Source organism: Colobus angolensis, unplaced genomic scaffold, assembly GCF_000951035.1.
Source record: "Colobus angolensis palliatus isolate OR3802 unplaced genomic scaffold, Cang.pa_1.0 Scaffold419, whole genome shotgun sequence".
NCBI lineage: Eukaryota > Metazoa > Chordata > Mammalia > Primates > Cercopithecidae > Colobus > Colobus angolensis.
Window position 1 is genome coordinate 685753 of NW_012117588.1, and position 26128 is coordinate 711880.

Here is a 26128-nt window from a genome sequence, read left to right on the forward strand (position 1 = left end):
TTCCCCCCGAGATGGGGTTTGTTCTTGTTGCCCAGGCTGGAGTGCAATGGCGTGATCTCAGCTCACTGCAACCTCTGCCTCCCAGGTTCAGGCGATTCTCCTGCCTCAACCTCCCGAGTGGCTGGGATTACAGGCATGCACCACCATGCCCGGCTAATTTTGTATGTTTAGTAGAGATGGGGTTTCTCCATGTTAGTCAGGCTGGTCTCAAACTCCCGACCTCAGGTAGTCTGCCATGCCTTGGCCCCCCAAAATGCTGGGATTACAGGCGTGAGCCACCGCGCCCAGCCCGTAGCTGTACATCTTAAGAGTACATCTTCACAAAGTGAACATGAACATATAACAGGTACCCACGGAAAGAACCAAAATATTGCCAGCATTGCCGAAGTGCCCCTATTCTCTTGTTCAATCACTGCCCCTCCCGAAGAGTAACCGTTATACCAACTGTGGATAGATTTGTCTGTTTTCATGCTGTACACAGACTCACACAGTATATAGCTTTTAGTATCCGGGTTTGTTTCTCTCAGCATGATATTTGTGAGATTCAGCTGTGTTGTTGCTTGTGGCCGTACAATTATTTTCACTGCTGTGTAATATTCAACTGTGTGACTACAATTTATCAATTTTTAGGGTTGAGGGGCATTTGCATAGTTTCCAGTATATATATACACAACACGCGCACACACACACACACGAGATTTTTAAAACAAGGAATTGGCTTATTCAGTTTAGAGGCTGGCTAGTCCTAAATCTGCAGTGTTGGCGGACAGATGGAGATGAGGAGAATCTACAAGAAGACTGAAGGTGGTCTGCTGGAGAATTCCCTCTAGCTCAGCGAGGTCGGTCTTTTTGTTCAGTTCATACCTTCAGCTGTTTGGGTGAGGCCCACCCACATTATGGAGGGCAGTCTTTTTTACCCGTAGTTACCTAATTTAAATGTGAATCTCATCTAAAAACATCCTCCAAGTCAACACATAAAATTAACCATCACACCCTGCTATGAGCACCTTGGGCAAACCAGTTGGAAGCTTCATGGCCCTTTATGCCATAGTGTCAGAGGTTACATAACTTACCTTTTGCCAAAATATTGGTTGTAGCACAAAACTTGCTCAGACTCAAGAAGAGGGGACATCGACCTGCCACTTGATGGGAATGTCAAAGAATTTGCAGTATAAAATATACTGCCAGTCTATCCTTGGGTTCATAAATTTGACAGTATCTGTTAATTTCTTGCTAAGGAAGAAGTGGAATTTATATTCCCTCACACCTTTCTTTCCTCTTCTCTCTGCCTCCTGGTTTTTATTAGATATCTTATTATTTTTGTCTTATTATTTTTAGTTGTCTTCTTTTGGTTACCTTTCTGATTTAAAATAAAGCAGTCCATTCTTTACCAGGCCATAGAGATATGGAAAACTCAGGTTCGTTGAATGGTATGGTGTTGGGGAGGGACACGGCAGAAAAACAGCAAAATTGTCTTGAGTGGGGGAGGCTTGACAATGAGGCTCTTGTTAAAACACTGCAGCCACTAGAGATGGGAATTATCTATGAGCATGTCCTCTTTGTGAGCCTAGCAGGTGGCATAATTTGACAGTTTTTATTTTCTCTCTTTGGCTTTTAAACTCAGATACCTGTTTGCCTTTTCCTTCCCTGCACTTTGCATTTAAATTATGAATGCTGGAAGCAAATGATATTTTCACCAATGAAGAATCTTATTACAGACACATGGCTGAGTTGAGTGTTTGTATGTGGATGCGCATGCAGAAAAACCTGTCAGAAATAGGTGCTCTCTTGCTTATTTCATTACTAAAGCAATCAGTTAATTGGAAACAGTGTCAGGAGCCCTGTAACTCTGTTGGGGGTGTTTTGGATTTTTTCTTTTTTTGAATTCATTTAGTTAATATAATTGAGCAATGGGGCTTAGTTTAACTCTCAGAACACATAACTAATCCCTTTTTATAATTATCTGATCACCCAAGAAACACGTAAGAGCCTCTTGTCTTGTTGGTTTGCATTCATTGTATATTGCAGATATAACTTCTTTTGATATTTGTCTTATTAATAAAATATGGCTTGGTTAGTGGCAAGAATGTAAATTTGTGTTTGATATCTGCGTAATATTTTTGGCTAAATTTTTTCAGATTTCTGTTGTTAATTCTGACTGGTTCACCCTTTGACCTTGGGGAGAAAAATAGATTAAAAGCAATTAGAACAAAAGTAGATACTTTGGGAGGCCGAGGCAGGCAGATCACTTGAGGTCAGGAGTTCAAGACCAGCCATGGCCAACATGGCAAAACCCCGTCTGTACTAAAAATACAAAAATTAGCTGGGCTTGGTGGTGCACACCTGTAGTCCTAGCTACTCGGGAGGCTGTGGCAGGAGAACTGCTTGAACCCGGGAGGTGGAGGTTGTAGTGAGCCAAAATCATGCCACTGTATTCCAGTCTGGGTGGCAGAGACTCCATCTCAAAGAACAAAAGTAAAAATGAAACCTGAATACTGTATTCACCTTTTCTCTTTTCCTCCCTCCCTCCCTCCCTCCCTTTCCCCCTCCCTCCCTTTCTCCCCCCCTCCCTTTCTCCCTCCCTCTCTCCCTCCCTCTCTCCCTCCCTCTATTTCTCCCTCCCTATTCATCTCAATAGAGCTGCTTTTTCCTATAAAAATAATAGCTTCAGGGTAGCCCTTTTTAGGGGATGGGCTTATTATCCCTGTTACGAGATGGTTCAGTTCAGTGTTCTGCCAAATACTCCCTCATCTCCTTTACCCAAATGGAGCCACAGACCAGTCTGACCATCTTGGTGTCATATCCCCTTCTAGTCACAACTCTTACCCCGAGGGTATCCTTACATCTAATACCATAGATCAATTTAGTCAGTTTTTGAACTTCATGTACCTGAGATCACAGAGCATGCACTCTTTTGTGTCTAGCTTCTCTCCATGTTATATTTGTGAGATTGATCCGTGTTGTATGTGGTTATGCATTCATGCTTATTGCTGTATCGTGTTCCATCATGTGAATACTGCTATTCATCCTATTGTAGATGTACGCTGGGTTTCCAGTTTTGGACTAGTATGAACAGTACTGTCATGAATGATTTTGTATTTTCTGGTGAATATATCTACACATTTAAGTTAGATATATATCTAGGAGTGCAATTTTTGGGCCTTGCAGTTCAGCTGGAGTAGATACTGTCAAAGTGGTTTTATCAAGTGATATTCCCAACAGTGGTGTATGAGTTTCAGTTGCTTCACAGTGCTTGTTGTTGTCTGTTGTCTTATTTTAACTAATCTGGTAAATGTGTTATTGATTCCCTGGATGACTAATGAAGATGAACACCTCAAAAAGGGTTCATACTTTTTATTTTATTGCATAGCAAAGTAGAAAAACAAAGCCAATTAAAGAATTCATCTAGAGACATTGTATCAGTTCTTTAACCACTCTAGCTTTTCTGTTTCTCTACACTCATTTATTGTGGTTTTTTCTTTTAATGAGAGATGTATTTCAAGGAATTTACTTCTAATAAAAATTTAAAGAACAAGTTTTTGGATAACCCTACTAGTTCTGAGAATTAAGGTATTTAAAGGGTGAAGCTTTGCTCATACTGTATTACTCTTGCAGGTTTTCTAATTTATTAAATCAATCTATTGATTTTTGCCTTTCACTTTGACATTTTCATAGGAGAATTTGACTGAATCATGTTCTGTAGTTTCCAGGAATTAAATTTCCACATAAATGTAAAAGAAAACTTGAGAAGCTGATGCACGATTTTTTAAACGATAAAAGAGGAATTGTTAAGGTAGGGATAAGCTAGATAGTGTGAGGCGTCAATAGCAGTGCTGTAAGTTTTTGTAACTTCTTAGCAAATGAAATGGGTAGTTTCAAGGAAAACTCATAAGGTTTGATGTGTTTGAGTTTAATTTATTTTCTGTTGACATTTTGAAATTTCTTCCTTTAGCTTTTATTCTGGGCACCTGTTTTATCCTCTCAGTTCTTTTTAAGACCGGTATGCCTCTTTAGGAATCCAACATGCCGCTGTCATCTAGCTTTGTACTTCTGTGCATATATTCCATCTTCCCTTAAATATTATTGGGGTATTGCTGATCACGGAATAGACACAAGGTAGTCTTAAATATCTGTAAGGTACTTACAGGTATTGTTTGACCTCTTGGTGGCAAGACTGTGTCCTGGGTTGAATAATCTAAAGGGTTTTTGGAGAATTCAGGCTTCTGACCTTGAAGGCGAATAAGATTTCTCTGCCTCCAGAGACATCACACTTTTAACTCCTTTTGGAGTTATAATTCAGGAGTAGGAGGAAAGTTTGCTAAATTCATATGAAGGAAAGTTGGTTGAGAGATATGATTGAAGATTGCTTAATTCATTGCAGTTTCTCAGCTCTGACATGTTTCAGTAACAGTTGGGAGAAGCGATTCAAATAACTGCTGATGAAAGTTGTATATTGTTTTTACTTTTTTAAAGTTTAGGGAATTCAGGGCTAGCTCCGAAATGAGATCATATGAACTTAGTGATGTTCTTTCTGGTGGGTCTTTATTAGAGTCAGTGAGGAGGGAAGGGGAGCGGTTTTGGCTGTAGAGTGGAATCTGAAAATTGTTCATAATGCGGGAATGACAGAAATGTGGGTGGGAGGTGCAGTGCAGAGACACTGGCCTGAGGAATAGCAAGGCCTTTTATGATGTGCCCAGGTGGGAGGGGAGTTACTAGGTTATACTTCATAGACATTCAGAAATATTTGTTGAATGAATATGGATCATTTTATCAGTAGCATACTAAGGCTGTCAGATCTGCATGAAGCTATTGATTCAGTAGTTATCATTATAGTGGCTTAGCAGCCCACTGGGTGGTACCTGTCCTTCAGGTGATTGATTTGGATGGTACCTGTCCTTCAGGTGATGAGGAATTTCATGCCTCCGTCAGCGTAGGTTTGAACACTTGGGTTATGAAGAGATTTGTCCTAATGCCCTGCTAGGGGTGCATCTGAATGTGGTTTCTGTTCTTCACCACCCTCTACACACACACACACACCCTTCTTGTGTTTTTTGGTGAGCTTAGAGCCATGAGGGAGCTACTAGTTATCCTTCCAAAATTCAGGAAGCTGCTTTTTTTTGTTTTTGTTTTTGAGACAGAGTCTCGCTCTGTCGCCCAGTCTGGAGTGCAGTGGCGGGATCTCAGCTACTGCAACTTCTGACTCGCTGGTTCAAGTGATTCTCCTGCTTCAGCTTCCCAAGTAGCTGGGATTGCAGGCATGCAGCACCTTGCCTAGCTAATTTTTGTAGTTTGAGTAGAGACGGGGTTTCACCACGTTGGCCAGGATGGTCTCGATTTCCTGATCTCATGATCTGCCTGCCTCGGCCTCCCATAATGCTGGGATTACAGGCATGAGCCACTGTGGCCGGGCTGCAAGCTGTGTTTTGTCAGGACAGTTTTGATTAGTTTTTAGGTCAATAAAGAACACTCTTTCTTTTTTTTCTTTTTTAGGTTTATTTTAGTCAACCTCAGGAAACAAAGCCTACTGTTAGGATATTCATGGGAAAATAGGAAAACCTAATTGGAAGGCTTTCTTTTTTTTCCTTTAGTGAAATCCTATTGCTTATAGAGCTTTTTCACACTTTCTTTTTTTTTTTTTTTTTTGAGGCAGAGTCTCGCTCTGTCGCCCGGACTGGAGTGCAGTGGCCAGATCTCAGCTCACTGCAAAGCTCCGCCTCCTGGGTTTACGCCATTCTCCTGCCTCAGCCTCCCGAGTAGCTGGGACTACAGGCGCCCGCCACCTCGCCCGGCTAGTTTTTGTATTTTTAGTAGAGACGGGGTTTCACCGTGTTAGCCAGGATGGTCTCGATCTCCTGACCTCGTGATCCGCCTGTCTCGGCCTCCCAAAATGCTGGGATTACAGGCTTGAGCCACCGCGCCCGGCCGCTTTTTCACACTTTCTAGAGAAGGTAAGCATCTCTTACTGAGAAAGAGAGGAGATAATATGCCTGGGCTCAGTTCTGCCTGTTGTGGGGAAGGGTGTGCCAGTTGCTCACCTTTTGAGGTTAAGAATGAGTAATAAGACCTTGAGGATTTTTTTTTTTTTTTTTTTTTGAGACAGAGTCTTATTCTGTCGCCCAGGCTGGAGTGCGGTGGTGTGCTCTCAGCTCACTGGAACCTCCGCCTCCCAGGTTCAAGCAGTTCTCCCGCCTCAGCCTCCCAAGTAGCTGGAATTATGGAGTGCCCCACCATGCCTGGCTAATTTTTGTATTTCTAGTAGAGACGGAGTTTCACATTATTGGCCAGGTTGGTCTTGAACTCCTGACCTCAAGTGATCCACCTGCCTCAGCCTTCCAAAGTGCTGGGATTACAGGCATGAGCCGCCACACCTGGCCAACCTTGAGGGTTCTTAGCCATCCCCAAATGACCTGATAAAGTAGCCTTAGTACTGTGGATAAAACTGTCACTCTTTCATGCTTTGTCAACTTTGATAGCAAAAGGAGGAAACACTGCTAAAGAGGCTTGATGTTTGTATGGTTTATGAATCATTTTCTTGGGAACGTTTCAAAGAAAGTGTTGTAAACCTCTGACCTCACATCCAGTTTGACCAGATAACTGTGCTTACCTGTTTAGGAGGCCCATCTGATTTCAGTCCTGGCTTAAAGCAATTGTTCACATGTTGAAGTCTGTATTTAAGCTCAGGTCCCAGGCTCGGTTGTTTCATCCTGAGCCTCCCCTTCTCCCTCCTTGACCCCCAGTGACCCAGGGCAGTTTTTACTTTCACGTTTCTTCCTGGCTTTTTACTTTTATTTTTGGCCGGACACTTCAAGGGGTTCTGATTCAATCTAGGCTAGGGGTTAGGAGCATGGGTTTGGGAGCATGGGTTCTAGAATCGAAACTCTACTATTTCCTGCCAGGTGTATGTTTTCTTTGTTTCTTTGTGTTTGGAAAGAAATACTATTGTCGTTCCATGGTGTTTAAGTGTGTAAGGAGGAGGAGCTGGGAGGAAGATAAAGGATGTGGTATTTCCGGACTATAAAACTCCCTAGGAAAAGTCCCCAAAGAGCCACCTTGTTTACTTTAGGCCAGAGGAGCAGAGAAAGGGCAGTGACCCTAGATGAGATATAGTGACCAAGAGAGGTAGAACTCTGGCAGGAAGTAAAGGGTAGAGGCAGGCTTAGGGACCCAAGTCTTGTAGGAAAGCACAACTCCATGAAACCTGTATGGAGTTTCTTAGCATTGTGTTAAATTTTTTTTTTTTTTTTTTTGAGACGGAGTTTCGCTCTTGTTGCCCAGGCTGTAGTGCAATGGCGTGATCTCGGCTCACCACAAACTCCGCCTTCCAGGTTCAAGCGGTTCTCCTGCCTCAGCCTCCTGAGTAGCTGGGATTACAGGCATGCACCACCACGCCTGGCTAATTTTGTATGTTTAGTAGAAACGAGGTTTCTCCATGTTGGTCAGGCTGGTCTCAAACTCCTGACCTCAGGTGATCCGCTTGCCTCGGCCTCCCAAAGTGCTGGGATTATAGGCATGAGCCACTGCATCTGGCGTCTTTCAGCTTTTACTAGGCACCTTATAATTGTGTCTTTTCCCCCAAAGCCCACTCTCACCACAGCCTCTGGATATCAAGATCTGTCAGCCTTATCTTAGTAAGTGTTCTGAGTTTCTCTGGACTTCCAACTTGTCAGGATATGCCACAAATTTGCAAGAGGTGGTGATGAGTGTTTTTCCTTCAGAAATTAAGTTTTTAATTCTTGTATATTTTCATGAGAGTAGCTATGAGAGGAGTCTTAACTTTGGGTATTGTTTTTCTTTAAGGCTTCTAGAAAAAAGTTTGAGAGGTCTAGTAATTTTCATCAAGTTCTTTTTTAAGTAGTCATTTGTGAAACTATTCACTTCCTCAGATCTTGGTAAGATTTCCATGCAGAGACTAATACTAAAAAGCTAAAGAGGCCGGGCGCAGTGGCTCAAGCCTGTAATCCCAGCACTTTGGGAGGCCGAGACGGGCGAATCACGAGGTCAGGAGATCGAGACCATCCTGGCTAACACGGTGAAACCCCGTCTCTACTAAAAAAATACAAAAAAAAAACTAGCCGGGCGAGGTGGCGGGCGCCTGTAGTCCCAGCTCCTCGGGAGGCTGAGGCAGGAGAATGGCGTAAACCCAGGAGGCGGAGCTTGCAGTGAGCTGAGATCCGGCCACTGCACTCCAGTCCGGGCGACAGAACGAGACTCTGTCTCAAAAAAAAAAAAAAAAAAAAAGCTAAAGAAGAACCTGGACTTTTTGGAATGATTTTGACCTCTCATAAAATCCCAAACAATTACATTTCCTTATTTTGCCAGGAGACTGGTATGCCAGTTAAGTTTATAACCTCGATCCTTGTTTTATCCTCCATCAGTTAGAAATGAATTACGTGCCTTTGGAATGGCAAGCTGTTGAACCTTGTCGCCTTTGAACGTACTGTTGTTCTCAATAAGGTCTTCTAAAGGTCAAACAAGTCATTTGGGTTTTTCTCCTCCCCTTAAATCATGCATTTATAAGGCAGAAACTTAATGATCATTCATTCCATTCCATTGATCATTAAAACAGCTTTAAAAATGAAGTGGTTTCATTACTTACATTAGTCTAGTTATGCTCAGTGACTTAAAACAATATATTTTAATTTCTAGACTTAATGAGCCACTCTACTCTGGGACATACTTATGGTAGAGGGTAAGAAAGGAAATGACCATGGCCGGGTGCGGTGGCTCACGCCTGTAATCCCAGCATTTTGGGAGGCTGAGGTGGATAGATCACTTGAGCCCAGAAGTTCAAGACTAGCCTGGGCAACATTGCAAAACCCCATCTCTACAAAAAATACAAAAATTAGCAGTGTGTGGTAGCACGCACCTGTAGACCCGGCTACCTGGGAGGGGGAGGTGGGAGGTCACCTGAGCTTGAGGAGGTTGAGGCTGCAGTGAGCTGTGATCATACCACTGCACTCCGGCCTGCTTGATAGAGTGAGACCCTGTCTCAAAAAAATAAATAAAAATTAAAAAGGAAATGACCAGTTCATTCATAGTTATTAATACTTCTGCTTGTGTGTCACTTCTACTTGCCTTCGTTTGGCGGAAGAAAGTCATATGACCAGGCCTGCCAGCAATGGGGTGGAGAAGTGCGATTAATTCTTCCATCTGGAAATGCTATAAGTCACATGATAATGGACTATATAATCCTCTTTCAGGGAGGTTAGCGAATAATTGAAAACAACAATATAATCTACCATAATGGAAAACTATATTTAACTCGAAAAGATTTACTGGCCTGTATTCTGATTCAGAAATAGTTTTTAGAATTGGTTAAATCTGTACTTTGGGTTTTATTTTGAAAAGGTTATGCCTCAGAAATCTACCTAGATATGGAAAATAGGGTCTTGTTTTTGGACAGGACTGATTAATCTTTTATGAGTTGGAGAGCTGTACCAACAACTTGGTAACTTTCCATTAGTTGTTTCCCATGGCTCTATATCTATATTTTAATCAAGAAATTACACTTCTTCTTCTCTTGACTTTTATATCTTGATTTTCCATGCATTGTTGCTATCCTATTGGTCAGTTGATTTTTGTTTAATTGCCTGAATTAATATGGTTTTGGCAGCCAATTAAAAGTGGATGCTACTGTCAAGAGAAGGGTAGAGATGGGGCCTTTTGACAGAAATAAAATTTATTAAGGCCTCATCAATCCGTCTTGGTATTTTTCTTTCAGAAATGAAACTGCTGAACTCTTGCTGATATTCTTACTAGGAAATTTCTGTCTTATATAAAAGATATGAAGTCAGAATTCTTTGAAGCAAGTTGACAAAATATAATCACACATTGCTGTGAGGAACAGAACGTTTGTGCCTCAGTTGGTTATTCACCATCTACATGTTGAGATTCTTTTTGTGGGGAAGCTTGGCCATTTCTGCATGTTCACCCTCACACTCCTTTTTCTGAGGTGTGGGGGCATCAGATGCTGTAATTTTTATGAGAATGCTGACGTCTCTTCTGCTTAATTGACTTTTAGTGTAGGTGGACCAAGCCTCAGCTGGTGTCAGACTGCTGCACTTGGAGTTCTTCCTGAGCTGTTAACCTACTTCCAACTCTTTATGAAAACTCGTTTTTGGGAAATAGTGTTCATTCATGAAATTTCATGAAAACACTGGGCACTTGAAATTCTGTACTTTCTTTTACCTTCAGATTCTTTTTTTTTTTTTTTGGAGACAGTTTTGCTCTTGTTGCTCAGGCTGGAGTGCAGTGGTGCAATCTTGGGTCACTGAAACCTCTGCCTCCCGGGTTCAAGCGATTCTCCTGCCTCAGCCTCCCAAGTAACTGGGATTACAGGTGCATGCCACCACGCCTGGCTAATTTTTGTGTTATTAGTAGAGATGGGGTTTCACCATGTTGGCCAGGCTGGTCTCGAACTCCTGACCTAGGGAGATCCACCCACCTCGGCCTCCCAAAGTGCTGGGATTACAGGCATGAGCCACGGTGCCTGGCTCACATTCTTTTATTGAATGAACATCTAGTATGTCTTCAGCTTACATTAGTTAGAAATAGAGAAGAGTTTAAGAAACAGCCACAGGAAACTCACACATAGTGATCCCTTTTGCCTCTCTCAGTGGCCCTTTTTTTTTTTGAGAACTGTTAGAAAAGTTGCTGTAGGCCTTGGCATTAGAACATGTTGGCGCATTTCTTGGGAAAATGTTTGATTTATTGAATAATGTAAATATTGTAAGAGATTGTGATTTCCTCATTGCTTTGACCAAATTTATATCCCACTGTTAAAAAGAAATGGAGAGCTTCATGATGGTTATTTACTAATTTAGGTCTCATTTTACAATTCTGTTTTCCCTTGTGCTGAATTTTATTTATTTTTAAATTAAAGGTAAATATTACATCTAGTTTTGAAAGATGCTGCAGGTGTTTTGGACCAAGACTGGGTACAGATACATATATCATGGTTCCTTCATTCTGTTAAAAGTTTTAAGAGGGCTGTGTGTAAGGGAGTGCACATACACACAACTAGATAGCACTCCTAACGCTCGTTTCCGTGCTCACTCGGTCTCCTGTATGGTTCTCACAAGCAGAGCATATACTTGGTGTCATACCGAGAGTACCCAGTACTCTGTCTCAGTACTGAGACTCAGGGAAAGGCGTTCTTTTTGAGCCCTTTTACTCATGAGGAAGGGGGTCCTGGTGTGCCCCAGGGTCTGTTCTCCAGGCCTGGGACCCAGAGTGGGGTTGAACTGGCAGAAGGCAAATACCATAATGGTTACTTCTGCAGGGACAGACTGGAAGGGACTTCATGCTGACTTTGGGGTTTTTAAGTTGGTATTTTTTGATGAGTGACTTTGGTATCTAATGTAGCTCACTCTATAAACTCTAATGCACTCTTTAGGCTTAGCAATGTGTGCCTGCCTCTGCTCTCCTGACCACCAGCCTCTGACCTGCCCTGGTTTTCACTTCATTACTCCTCCCTTGGTGCTGACAGCTCATGGGAATCAAGCCAGAATTGGCCCAAAAGCTAAATGCCTGCACTGCTGAGCTGTGGTTTCCCATGAAAATGCCTTCCCTGACTTAATGTTAGCCTTTTGCTTTTATTGATGGATAATGCAAAAAATCTTCTGTAAGGTTTCAGTTCTTGATCTCTTCTGTAGACACTCATTCTCATGGTGACCTAATCTTCTCTCATGACTTTAAGTGTGGTTGATATTCCAATCATTCCCACATTTAGGTCTCCAGCTCTGACTTTTTTTCTCCAGTTCCACTCCATAAGGTCCAGCTACTTCCCCAGTATCTACACCCGAGTGCGTGGTGGCCACCTTAAATTCAACGTCACCCAAACAGAATTTCTTACTTCCCCCAAACTCCTTCTCGCCACAGGCTTCTGGTGGTAAAACCCCTAAACTTTGTAATCATCTTCACTCCCCTATCTCATACAACCTACCTTTAATTCAGTAGCAAATCCTGTTCCACCTTCAAATATGTGTAGAATCTGCATCCTCCTTCCTCTTTCCACTGCCACCATCCTCTCTCACCTGGATTACTGCAGTAGCCTGATACCTGGACTCTCTGCTTCCCTTGCAATCCATTCTCAACACCCATATTTTAGAAACAAAATTCATATTGTGGCACTGTGTAGACTCTCTGTTGGCTCCTTGTTTCCCTGGGAGGACAAGTTTTTACAGTGAACTCCATGGCTGTCCTTGCCTGGTCCCTTGTTATTCTATAACCTCTCCTGTGCTCGCCCCTTCTCTGCTCTTCCACAGATAACCCTGTTGCCTCCCTTAGGGCCTTTGCACTGACTCCTTCCTGTGCTTGAAGTGCTCTGTCCTCACCTCAGTGAGGTCCTTGCTCACATGTCCCCATGTCAGTACCATGACTATTCAAAGTTATAACCTGTCTTCTCCTGGTACTCCTGGTCCCTCTTAATCAGCTTGGCCTCTTCTTGTTTTTTTGTTTCTTTTTTTTTCATATAACAAAATTAACTAGTAGTATTATGGAATTTACCTATTATATTTATTGTTTATTTTCAGCATATCCCAGTAGAATATGGGCTTCTCCAGGGCAGGAACCTTTAGCTGGTTTGCTGGTTGGTGGTACATCAAGCTCCTAGAACAGAACCTGGAAACACAGAAGACACTTGAATAGATATTTGCTGTTAAATGAACTGCCGGTAAAGATTTACTATGCTGTTCAGAATCCATTATGTGAGGAAATATATATTTTAGTTCACTGTTAGGAAAACGTTTATTTCCTTGATGAACAGGGAGTCCCAGCTTACCTGATTCCCTTTTCTGCTTTGGCTACCAGGATGCCAGGAACTAAGTGTCATGCTTGCTTGCAAAAGTGATTGGCTTCAACTTGCTGGTGAAATAATACAACCTTTCCCTTCCTTTCCCCTTTCCCCAGCCTTTACTTAAGTTGTTCTGTAGTTCTTTTTGTTTTTTTTCTTGACAATAACTCTGCCTTTTATTGTTTGACCTTTTTTTTTTTTTTTTTTTTAAGACAGAGTCTCGCTCTGTTGCCCAGCGCCCAGGCTGGAGTGCAGTGGTGTGATCTCCGCTCACTGCAAGCTCCTCCTCCCGGGTTCACTCCATTCTCTTTCCTCAGCCTCCTGAGTAGCTGGGACTGCAGGTGCCCGCCACCACACCTGGCTAATTTTTTCTATTTTTAGTAGAGACAGGGTTTCACTGTGTTAGCCAGGATGGTCTCGATCTCCTGATCTCGTGATCTGCCCGCCTTGGCCTCCCAAAGTGCTGGGATTACAGGCGTGAGCCACCGCGCCTTGCCTATTGTTTGACTTTTCAAGTAACTTTTGGGAGTGTATGGTATATAAGAATTCAAGTCAATCTTCAAAGGAAGAGAATTCGTTTATTACAGAGATTTGTTTATCTTAGCTTATGGCTGGTTTTATTTTAGCTTTGGCCAGGTTGGCACCATTGTTTCAGGTAGTATGTCACTTACTGCTTTTTTTTTTTTTTTTTTAATGGGTCTTGGCCTGTCGCCCAGATTGAAGTGCAGTGCTGTGATCTCGGCTCACTGCAACCTCCGCCTCCCACGTTCAAGCGATTCTTCTGCCACAGCCTCCCAAGTAGCTGGGATTACAGGTGTCCACTACCACACCCGACTAATTTTTGTATTTTTAATAGAGACGGGGTTTCACTATGTTGGCCAGCTGGTCTCAAACTCCTGACCTCAGGTGATCCGCTCATCTTGGCCTCCCAAAGTGCTGGGATTATGGGTGTGAGCCACTGTGCCCGGCTAGTTACTGGTTTTTATCAGTGTTCTGAAAGTAATTTTAGGTATGCTGTCTCTCTACAGGCTGCTGTTTGATTGAATTTCGCTTATACAGGTATTAACTTGCTTGTAAACTATTGTTGTCTATTGCTTTATTGCTTTGGTTAGTCAATCCCAAACTCTTGCTGTTTCTTTTTTTTTGAAATGGAGTGTCACTGTCACCTAGGCTGGAGTGCAGTGGCACGATCTCGGCTCACTGCAACCTCTGCCTCCCGGATTCAAGCTATTCTCCTGCCTCAGCCTCCCAAGTAGCTGGGACTACAGGCGCACACCACCACACCTGGCCAATTTTTATATTTTTGGTAGAGATGGAGTTTTGCCCTGTTGGCCAGGCTGGTCTCGAACTCCTGACCTCAGGTGATCTGCTCGTCTTGGCCTCCCAAAGTGCTGGGATTACAGGCATGAGCTACTGCTCCCAGCCAACTCTTGCTTCTGAAACCCAAAGACCCTGATTTCTGACAGAATATATATATATATATATATACGTGTGTGTGTATATATATATATGTTTGTTTATTTGAGACAGAGTCTCGCTTTGTGGCCCAGGCTGAAGTACAGTGGCATGATCTCGGCTCACTGCAACCTCCACATCTCTGGTTCAAGCGATTCTTGTGCCTCAGTCTCCTGAGTAGCTGGGATTGCAGGCATGTGCCACCATGCCCAGCTAATTTTTGTATTTTTTTAGTAGAGATAGGATTTTACCATGTTGGCCAGCCTGGTCTCAAATTCATGGGCTCAAGTGATCTGCCTGCCTTGGCTTCCCAAACGGAGGAGTACAAAAAACTGTAGAATTTTGTATTTTTGAGCTGGCCAGATTTGTCAATGGCTCATAAGTGCTGTGTTTTTATTTAAGGAGGCATGTGGTGACGTTAGCCCTGTGATTTAGGAGAATAAGCAGCAAAGGTTGGGCTGGTTTCCCTGCTCCCCTGGCTGCTGTTTCTCCATTAGACCTGGAATTGGGGATTTCACAAGGACCCCTTGGAAACCGCACAGTTAGTTTTACACAAAAAAATTGCATTTGTCACCCAAAGGATCAGTATTTTTCTAAACTTTCTAAAATAAACGATCAGTTTGTTTCTGAAATTTGGTTACCTGAAGCCATTGACAAATTAGTTGTTTCTTATTCAGGTTGCTTTTAATTGAGTTCTGCATGGAAACCCACATGTATCCCTCTCTGCCTCTGAGGAGAATGAGGCCTTTCTTGGAGAACACAAAAGTAGGAATTCTGATTTTATTTTGTGATCTTAGTCACTTTACAATTATAAAAATTATGGAGCTAATGAGAAACCTGCAAAATCCTGAAGTCTTCAAGAAGTGTGATTCTGGTGCTGTCTCTCAGGCATTTCTCCCAGCGAATGGGATGGCAGAGCAATGACTGTTCCCCAGCCCACAGGTGGGAGCTGGTGGGCAGCACCAGCAGTGGTCGACCTGGAAGTCTTAGACTGTCTTAGATGTGATTTGAAATATGACTTTTGTTATGGGAGCAGCACACATAAGACCATCATTGGTTCTCATATGGGAAAAACCCTTGAATGTTGGCTCTAGGACAGATTTTAAGGCTGGGTGCAGTGGCTCATGCCTGTAATTCCAGCACTTTGGGAGGCTGGGGCTGGAGGATTGCTTGAGGCCGTGAGTTCAAGACCAGTCTGCACAACCTAGCAAGACCCTCTCTGTACAAAAAAATAAAAATTACAAAAAATTCTTTAAATGAAAAAATTTAGCAATGTTTTATATACGTGTCTTCTCACACTTCAAAAAGTCAAGTTGTTCTACAAAACCGTCCATGAAAACAGTAGCTGTCTGCCCTGCTTTTCCCACCTGATTCCCTCTCCTTAGAGGAATCTCTCATCTATCTTCTGATGCTGAGCGATAAGAAAATGCTGATATTTGACTGCTTTAGACCTGTGGAAATGACGGTACCTTGAGAAAGCATTCTTATCATGTCATTTCTTGATTTTTTTAAATTCAGTTTTGGATATTTACTTTCCTCACACTGGAAGATGAAGATAAACTCTTATGACTTCCCCCAACACCTCTGTTCTCCCGCTCTAATATTAATATGATTTTTATTTGGTTAATATATAATGTTTATAGTATTATTTTTACTGGAAATAATTCACAGCCAAGACATGTAATTTAAATAACATTTCCTTCCTCATATAGCTTTTGCCCACCCAGAGTTAATAATTGTTTTGAGTGCTTGTTTTAAGTACCTGTGACTGACTCACTCCCAAACTGAAGCCTAACCCTGCTCTCTGTGTGTTTGCACACCTCAGGGTGGCTGTCCATTCATCCTTTCCTCCTGAAGGCATCCCTTCTGAAGAGTCCAGGCCATTCGTTCTCTTCCCTGAATACTGTGGTATCCTCCTTCCTTGTGGTTTCTTTTTGTCTCTGGTCTTTTTTTTTTTTGAGATGGAGTTTCACTCTTGTTGCCCAGGCTGGAGTGCGGTGGTGGGATCTCCGCTCACTGCAGCCTCCACCACCCAGGTTGAAATGATTCTCCTGCCTCAGCCCCCCAAGTAGCTGGGATTACAGGCAGGTGCCAGCACACCCGGCTAATTATGTATTTTTGGTAGAGATAGGGTTTCACTATTTTGACCAGGCTGGTCTCGAACTCCTGACCACCATGAGCAGTGGTGCCACCATGCCCAGCTAATTTTTGTATTTTCAGTAGAGACGGGTTTTCACCATGTTGGCCAGGATGGTCTCAATCTCTTGACCACGTGATCCGCTCGCCTTGGCCTCCCAAAGTGCTGGGATTACAGGCGTGTGCCACCATGCCCAGCCTCATATATATTTTTAAAAGTGTGTGTGTATGATCATATTATCTCTCCCTGTTAAATCACAGATGATAATAGACTTTATATATTGTTATGCATCTTTTTTTCTTAAAACCATATGTCTTCAGACTGCTCCATATAGAGGTATGGGTTTTTTTAAAAAATCATTTTAAATGGCAGCATAGTATTATTTTAACTCCATATTTTGTTTAATCGGTTTCCTATTGATTTTGCTACATCCAACAGTGCTGCAAGGGGTAACTTTGTACATGTATTATTATGCTCACAGGTGATAGTGCCATGTGTGATGAATGTGTAATTACCAGGTGAAAGGATATGTGCGTTTGTACTTGTCACAGATACTACTCTAACTGCCTTTCATGGAAGCTATGCTAACATATGCTGTCACAGGCAAGGTATGAAAGTACCTGTTTCCTTATATCCTTGCCGGCACAGTATGTTATGACATTTCTTAATCTTTGCCAATCTGTTAAGTAAAAAATGGTGTCTCATCTGGTTTTAATTTGCATTTCTCTTAGGAGAATGAGCATATTTTCACAAATTTGTAAAAGCTGTTTGTATTTATCTTTCTGCGAACTGTTCGTATCCTTTGCCATTGGGCTGTTACCAAGTTGTATTACATTATACCTAAGGGAAATAAGCCCCTCATGTGATAAGAATTGGAGTTGTTTGCAGTTTGTTCATCTTTTGACTCAGGTTATATTACATTTTTCCATGTAAATGAATTTATCAGCAGCTTATTTTAAAGTCTTTGGATTTAATGTCATGAAGAGAAAAAGGAGTTCCCCATCTTAAAATTATTATTTTTCAAATGTCCAGGGTTTCTGTTGGAACTACTGTAGTTTCAGTATCTTTATATTTAAATTATTTATCCATACTGAATTTATATTAATACATATGCATCCCAGTTCACTTTTTTTCCCAGATGGCTACTGATTTTCCAAATCATTTATTAATAGTCCATTTTCCCTCTAAGTCCTACGTACCTGTGTGTCTGTTTCTTGACTTCTGTTGTGTTGCTCTGCCTAGCTCTGTGGTGTTGAGCTATTCATGTTTTAGTTGTGACACTATTCTAATTGTTAAGAATATGTTTGTATTAGGGAGGATTGGGCTTGCATTAAATATTTTATTGTTGATGTTAACTGTCAGTTTTGTAATGGCATTTAAAAATGAATTATGTGGCTGGGAGTGGTGGCTCATCATGCCTGTAATTCTAGCACTTTGGGAGGCCCAGGAGGGTGGAGTGCTTGAGCCCAGGAGTTCAAGACCAGCCTGGACAACATGATGAAACTCTGTCTCTATGAAAAATACAAAATTAGCCGGACGTGGTGGGGCATGCCTCCTCAACTACTTGGGAGGCTGAGGCTGCAGTGAGCCATGATTGTGCCACTGCATCCCATCCTGGGTGACAAAGTGAGACAACATCTCAATAAAATAAAATAGTTTTAAAAAATGAATTATGCAAACTTTAAAGGAAACTAGTTATATTTTATGTAACTCAAAAAAATGTTTAGGGACCCAGGGTGGTAAAGGTCAGAGTTTTCTAACACAAGATTTGCTTCCCTTTTTTTTTTTTTTTTTAAATCCCTCCAATGAGGGGGAAACAGATGCTAAAACAGTGGTGAGAAGTACTTAATTGGCTGGGTGTGGTGGTTCATGCCTATAATCCCAGGACTTTGGGAAGCCCATGCAGGAGGATCTCTTGAGGCCAGGAGTTTGAGACCAGCCTGGTCAACAAAGCAAGAACCTTCCCTCTATAAAAAATAGCCAGATGTGGTGGTACGTGCCTGTAGTCCCAGCTACTCAGGAGACTGAGGTGTGAGGGTCGCTTGAACCCAGGAGGTTGACGCTGCAGTGAGCTGTAATTGTACCCCTACACTCCATCCTGGGTGACAGAGTGAGACCCTGTCTCAAAAAAGAAAAAATAAGGTAGTACTTAATTTGGGATCAAGATCGGCTTACAAATCAGAACATGCAGACCTGAGGAAGAGAAAAAGCAATTAAATAGGTCAACAATTGCAAAGCAAAACTCAGTTTGAGAGTTGGATAAAGAGATTTGATTGTGGGGACTCTCTGTCATTTGAGATGCGACTTGCAGTCCAGTCTCAGGTGATGAAAATACAGCATCAGTAGTTAACTGGAATACAGCAGCATCAGTGATTTTCTTTCTGTGGAAAGTCTTTATTTGCCTAAGATGAAGAAAAGAGACTGTAGTGAACCAGAGACCATTTTATTCTGAACTGTGGCAGAATAAAATGCCTTGTGGTGTATGTCCTCAGTGTTACTCTGCAATAGCCCATATATTGGGAAAAAAGGTGGCTGCTTCTGTGTGTGTGTGTTGTGTGTGTGGGCTAGATTGTTGTTGTGTTATATTGTGATACCAAGAGAGAAGAGAACTTTTGTCTAGATGCTCACCTGAGATATCCACCTGGCCTCCAAGCAGCATGCACATGAGTGAGGAATTTCAACAACTGTTTTTTTTCCTATAGGATAATTAATGTAAAACATTGGACATGAGCACAACCACAGAGATGTTATAGACTAGACTGTAAAATCATCTGTGGGCCACTCTGAGCCCCTGTGGTCAGTCCTTTTCTTGGATGACTCTGAAGAGGACTTGGTCCCCACAGTGTATGCAGATTTAAAAGGAGTTTGAGAGCATTCATCCTTTTTTTTTTTTTTTTTTTTTTGAGACAGAGTTTCGCTCTTGTTGCCCAGGCTGGAGTGCAATGGCACAATCTCGCCTCACCGCAACCTCTGCCTCCTGGGTTCAAGCGATTCTCCTGCCTCAAGCCTTTTTTTTTTTTTTTTTTTTACCATTTCAATCATTTTGAGTGTATAGTTCAGTGATGTTAAGTATGTTTACATTGTTGTGCAGCCATCATCACCATCCATCTCCAGAACTCTTTCATCTTCTTAAATAGAAACTGTGCCCCCATTCAATCCTTAACTCCCCATTTCCCTCCACTCCCTCCAGCCCCTGGTAACAACCATTCTACGTTCTAATTGTGTTATTTTTAAATTTAGATATATAGTTGATACTCAGAAGCTTAACATTCCTTATACGAAAGTCTTCACCAAGCTACTTGGCTTGAGCATCTTATTTGCCGCTTAAGCCTTACCCTGGGAATGAAATACAGCCTTTATCACTGTTTTTGAAACATCTTGGAAGTGGGTAAAACTGCTTGAGTTTATTATGTGGAAGTGCATTTCCAGATTTCTGAAGTGTGAATCGAAGATTTTCATACCAGCAGTAGGGTCTCAACCTTGTTTTTCTTATCTCTTGGCAAGAAAGCAAAGCTGGCCATTTGGGTATAATAAACCTTGTGTACACAGCTGCAGGAGCAAGCAGGGAGGTGGCTGTGCTTGGAGGCTGGGTGTTTTGCCGAAGATAATGGGGCATCTCTGGCACCATGTTGCTGGTCGGAACAGTTTTCGAATTGGATTTTGTCCTGCAGTGATGTCTTTGAAGAGGAAAGCACTTTTGAATATTCGCATTGCTTTGAAGCAGGTGCCATGGAGATACTGTGACTTATTGCCAGTCAGAGGCAAAGCTGCGTGTGTGAAGTGTTGAACAAAGGTTGTTGAAAAAAGGAGATAATTATTAATTTTTTCAGTAAAATTCATTTGAACCCCAAGGGCGATTTGGAGGGGTCATAGCTGTTTTTAGAATCTGTTGCTGATCACCGTATATCATAGATATTAAGCCTAGGTTAAGAGGATTAGTGTGGGTGCCGAGTTTAGATTTGCCAGTTTGTGACTTTAGGCATGTTTAACCTTTCTAAGCCTGTTTCTCCATCTGAAAAATGGACATAGAGAAAGTTTATCACTGGGCTCTTTGTGGGGAACAGATGAGGTAAGGCACAATGCATTTAAAGTGGCAGGCACAGTCTAAATAGAAAATGGAAAATTATTTGTATATTTTCCCCTCCTCCAAAACACTCTTAAGACCATCTGATCTTTATTTGACTTATCTGAATCCTGAATAGTTTTTACTGGATCATATTCTGGCATCTGGACTGTCCTAGTTTGAAGGTGGTGCTGCTGGGTGAGAAGCCAAGGATGAGAGAGGCTGTTTTTTGGAGGCCCAGTATGTCAAAACTGAGGTGGCATTTCTAGTTCCTGATAGAGTGAGACAGATGCAAAGGTCATGGGAGCTTTGAACAGTTTCTATGCATTATGTGTTGTTTTTCATCTTCTGGAAGTAGGCTGGAATTTGTTTTCGGCTGCCAAGTTCGTTATGTGGATGCCTCTAAGCCATGTCTCCCCTTTTCCATGTTTGTGAAAAGCAAAACAAAACCACCAGGCACATTATCTTTTAGGAGGACCTGGAGATTGACTAGCTGACACTCCCAGATTTCACATTTGTGTTGAGATAAGGAGAATAATGTAAGTCACCCAGCCTTTTTGTCATTCTGCATTTTTATTCACAGGGATGAACAGAGGCTTGCAGATTGGGAGAAAGGGGTGGGCAGAACCATTTCTGTTTTCTGCTGGACCCAAATAATGCATCTGCTTTGATAACTGCCTGTCTTGATTTACTTGGAAAGGGCATAGAGTAATAAATAGTTTGTGGGAGTGTGAAGAATGAGCCTTTAGACTGACCCAACTTGTGGAAATTCAGAAAATGCAGAAATGTACGTTCTTCCAGCTTGTGAATCCTGAACAATGGAATTGTTAGAAGAACTTTTGAAACTTGTTCTTTTTTTGAAAGCATTATTGTGCTCAGTTGGGTACATGTGCTTTGGTCTCAAAAGTTTGTGCCTTAATCACATTGCTGGGGAGGCTGTGGATTTCACTATCAATAGAAAGTGATGTAAGATGTGATATCTTCTCCGCAGGCACTAAGGAGATTTTCTTGAAAGAAAAGGGGAAAATGCCACTCTCAAGCAAAAAATGTGGACCGTGTTGGCAGACATACGTCTTTAAAATACCAGCAGAGAATTATTTAATTATTTGCCTCTTAGTTTTATCTTGATCACTCCTAGGGTGATTTTTCCCCTCTTAGTTAGGCAGCAGCCTACTGGCTGACATTTAACTATTGACTGTTCATCCTGGGGAATGAATTACTGTAATTTATAGTCAAGGGTACAGATGTAAAAAGACAGAAAGGATCAGATGTTTCTAGTGCCTTTTTTCTTCCTCTGATGGCTTCTCCCAGAAACTTGATAAAAGCGCCAACACTAAAACATGTTTACAATAAGAAAGCTGTTTATTCATCTTAAGTAGAAAATTCTGTGTTTCTGTAAAACTTTGGCCATGTAGGAACAATTAGTCTTTTAATTTGAGTTGTGTTTTATAATTCCATGGATGGAGATGAGTGGGTTGGGGCGAGGGGAAGCTGAGGTAAGAAGCCAGGCCAGAGAATTTAAAATGATGTCTTTCTTTGAGGATGCCCCCTTTGCCCCTCCTGCTGGCCTCACAACCGTGGGATTGGCCGCATCACTTCCTGTCCAAGTTGGCACTGACAGTGGCACAGTAACTCTGCCCAGTGTTCTCAGACTGCAGTGGGCAAATTTCCAGCAATAGAGTCACCCAAATAAACAACGCAGCCTCCTTTTTTTCTTTCTCTGTTGCTGAGGGCAGTTTCCTCAGACCTCAGTACCTATGTCCCTTGCTTTTGGAATAACCCCATTAGGTCCCCGAACCTTGCCTTTGATTTATGTGGCTTCCTGAGGATCCCCTACATTTGCCTCTGTTTCCTTCCCTTATGCAGAAGCCCTAAGTCTTCGCTGGGGGAAGAGTCCTCAGGGGCTTTCCTGTGGGAGAAAGGAAGGATCTATTCCTGCCCAGCCTTCTTTCTCTCCAGGTAGAGAAACTGTTCACATTTTTGGTGCCTACTGTTTACTGGGCACTGTACTGTGAGTTTTCACGTGTGACCTCACAGGTACTACGATCATCCCCGAGTGATGTTCACGGGGTGGTCCGCCCCAGGTCACAGGGCTAGGAAATTAGTAACATGCAAGGAAAATGGCTTTACTCTTGGCGTGAAGTGAGACAGACAATACAGTACACCTGCTGGGTGACAGAGTTGTCCCTGAGTGTTAGGGCCTTTGCCCGCTTTGGGGCTCCACTTGCTTGGTGCACAGTAGGCAGCAAATGGGCTGTAGAATCATGGTATTTGTGATTTCCTGTGTTCTTGACAGTTGAGGTATTCTCTTAGGCTATTTATGTTCTCTCTACCATGCTCCTCACAAGCAGTCTTCTGAGTCCTCACAAGCAGTCTTTATTGTTTATATTTCTATTAACAGGTCTGTTTAAGGCAACGTAAACCTTTCCTACCATGTTCCTCAAAATTCTTCCAGGCTCCTTCACTACCCAATTCCAAAGACACTTCCACATTTTTTGGCATTTGTTGTAGCAGCACCCCACTTCCAGGTACTAAAGTCTGTTAGTTTTCTATTCCTGCTGTAATAAAACCCACAAATTTCATGCTTAAAACAGCACACGTGTGGGGCGCGGTGGCTCACATCTGTAATCCCAGCACTTTAGGAGGCTGAGGTGGACGGATCACTTGAGGTCAGGAGTTCAAGACCAGCCTAGCTAACATAGTGAAACTGTCTCTACTAAAAGTACAAAAAAAAAAATAGTGAGACGTGGTTGCAGTCACCTGTAATCCCAGCTACTTGGGAAGCTGAGGCAAGAGAATCACTTGAACCCGGAAGGCAAGAGTTTGCAGTGAGCTGAGATTGTGCCACTGCACTCCAACTTGGGCAACAGAGCAAGACTGTCTCAAAAAAAAAAAAAAATACACAAAAGCACAGACTGGAATAAAATCAAGGAGTCAGCAGGACCAGTTCCTTCTGAAGGTTTTAGAAGAGAATCTATTTCCTTACTGCTGCAGCTTCTAGAGGTCACCTGTATTCCTTGGCTTGTGACCCCTTCCTTCATCTTCAAAGCCACCAGTGGCAAGTTTAGTCCCTTTTACGCCTGACGTTTCTTCTGGCTCCTCTTCTGTGATCCCACCTTTCTCTCTCTGACCACAGAAAGAAAAGACTTTTTTAAAAGACTTGTTAGATTGGGTCCATCTAGATAATTCAGGAAAATCTCTCCATCCCAAAGTCCTTAATGCCATCTGCACAATGACTTTTGCCATGAATGTAACATATTCACAGGTTTGGGAATTAGAAGTTGGACACCTTTGCGGGGTGCATTTTTCTGCCTGCCACACACAATAAGGTGTAAACACAATACCATTATCTGTCTTAGTTCACAGTCGGTACCCCTTTAGGTAAAGTGTGTGGTTTCTAATCAAGCATTTTATTCAGGGTGCATCTGTTCCACCTGGATGGCAGCACACACCTTGCAGGTCAGGCGTGAGATGAACAAGAGCTTTTGGAAGACTGGAAGCTACCTCCTTGTCTCTTTTAGAGTAAGGAAGCGAGAGAGAAGCAAGGAGATCACTTGAGTTGTGACTCTCTTGCTTATGGTGAAATTAAGAACTAAAACTAAAACAAGAACGCTTTCATAACGGAAATACTGAAATATAAAATTAAACCACCTCCTAAAGGACCCTTTTTCCTTTGAAAACAAAGCTAAGCTGCGCTGATGCTTGCACCTCTGCTCTTTCGTGGGAAAATTGGACCCCTCTGTGACATTTGGTATGTTACTGAGTTCCCTTGGGGAGGATGAGAAGCCCCCTCTCCACTCGACACTTGGAATTTGATGCCAGTTCCTGTCTGACAGCTGGTTAGCCTGTCAGGCCCTCACAGGTTAAATCTTGTCTCAGAAAATAATTTGCTAGAAGATCAAAGCATGGATGGGGTAAATTAATTTTTCAACAAGCCACAGGTTTGGGATAATTGTCTCTCAAGTGTTGCTAATGTCTTTGATAAACAAGTAATTTGGAGGGCTCTTCTTTCTCTTGAGATTATAAATCTTGATTGATTCGTATGTTGAAAAAGAACTCTGAAAGCTTGCACCTAAGATGAAGCCCTGGAATAACCTGAAATAATAATAATAGGTATATTTCAACACCTGTGTCATGCAGAGCAGTGATTCTCAACAGGTGGGGGTGAGAGATTGATTTTTGCCCCCCAGGGGCATTTGGCAGTGTTCGGAGACATTTTTGATTGCCATGATTTTGGGGAGGGGTGCTACTGGCATCTTAGGGAGTAGAGGCCAGAGATGCCCAGAACAGCCCACAACAAAGAGCTATAGAATGTCAGCAGTGCTGAGGTGGAGAACTCTTGATTGAGAAAGGAATGTTTTCTATTTTACTTGTTTTCATGTGTCTTAACACTATTCGTGGATTTAATTTCTTTGAGGATAGGGTCCATCCTTTTGTTTTCTCACTCAACACAAGTTGCCCTGAGTAGGCTCAAACATCTATTTACTGTTGATTCCCCTCTCTCTTGTTAGCTATTCATCCTTTTATTGTCTTGGAGCAGAGCTATTGAGGGCAGTGCTGGTAAGCAGATGGTAGAGCTGTGGCAGAATCAGCATGGTTGGGAGAGCGGAAAGAACACAAGCTCTGGACTTCTCTCAATCCCTGCTTTCTCGTCTGAAAAAAAAAAAAAAGAGTTAATAATAGTGCCCAACTTAGGATGGTTGTATTTGAGAAAGATTGTGTTGCAAAAAATTGGGGATGCAGTAAGTGCTCAGTAATGCCTTCTCAGGCAGCTGAACATGAGACTGTGTGCAAGGTTCTCTATCTTGGGACCCTATTTTTTGTAAAAAGTTGCATAAAGGAGGGGCAGACATCTTACACATTTCCGAATTGTTCTCAGTTCTCCAGGAAGAAGAGGAAAAGAAAAGCATTTATAGCATTTCAGTAAAAGTTTCTCCATGATAGGCAAAACAATTTTGAGGTTCCTAAGACGCACATTCTGCCTCAGGCTGGGGTAATTTTTAAAACTAAACTGACAGCAACTAGTTCAAGTTGGAACAGTCCTAACTTAATTATAGATACTTGCGGAGGTTCTTTCAAACAGGTGGGTTTCAGCAGCATGGTGATATCTAGCAAAAGCTATTGTTTACTTAGTTATTTGTTTGAGAGTCAGCTTAGAACATAAGGAAGGAGTCAGATTTGGGGTTGAATTCTGTCTCTGATTGGATCAGAGCCTCCGTTTTTCCTATTTGTAATACGGAAATAATGATTGTCCTTCAGAGGATGGTTATAAGGGTCAATTGACAACATATTTGTTAGACATTTAGCATAGTAAGTACTTCATAAATGACACCTGTAAAAGTTTTTGTTTGAAAATTTTCCTTTTTTGTGTGTGTGTTTGTTTTATTTATTTATTTTTTGAGACAGTCTCGCTGTGTTGCCCAGGCTGGAGTACAGTGCACAGTCTCAGCTCACGCAACCTCTACCTCTCGGGTTCAAGTGATTCTCCTGCCTCAGCCTCTCGAGTAGCGGGAATTACAGGCATAAGCCACCACACCTGGCTAATACTTGTATTTTTGGTAGCGACAGGATTTCATCATGTTGGCCTGATTGGCCTGACTGGTCTTGAACTCCTGGCCTCAAGCAATCCATCTGCCTTGGCCTCCCTAAGTGCTGGGATTATAGGCAAGAGCCATCATGC

The 26128-nt window shown here is 42.2% G+C and overlaps 1 protein-coding gene across 1 annotated transcript in view; it reads left to right on the forward strand.

Annotated features, from left to right (window-relative positions):
- Window positions 1-26128, forward strand: part of KANK1 (KN motif and ankyrin repeat domains 1) — a 232950-nt gene that overhangs the window by 3268 nt on the left and 203554 nt on the right. The window lies entirely within an intron of this gene.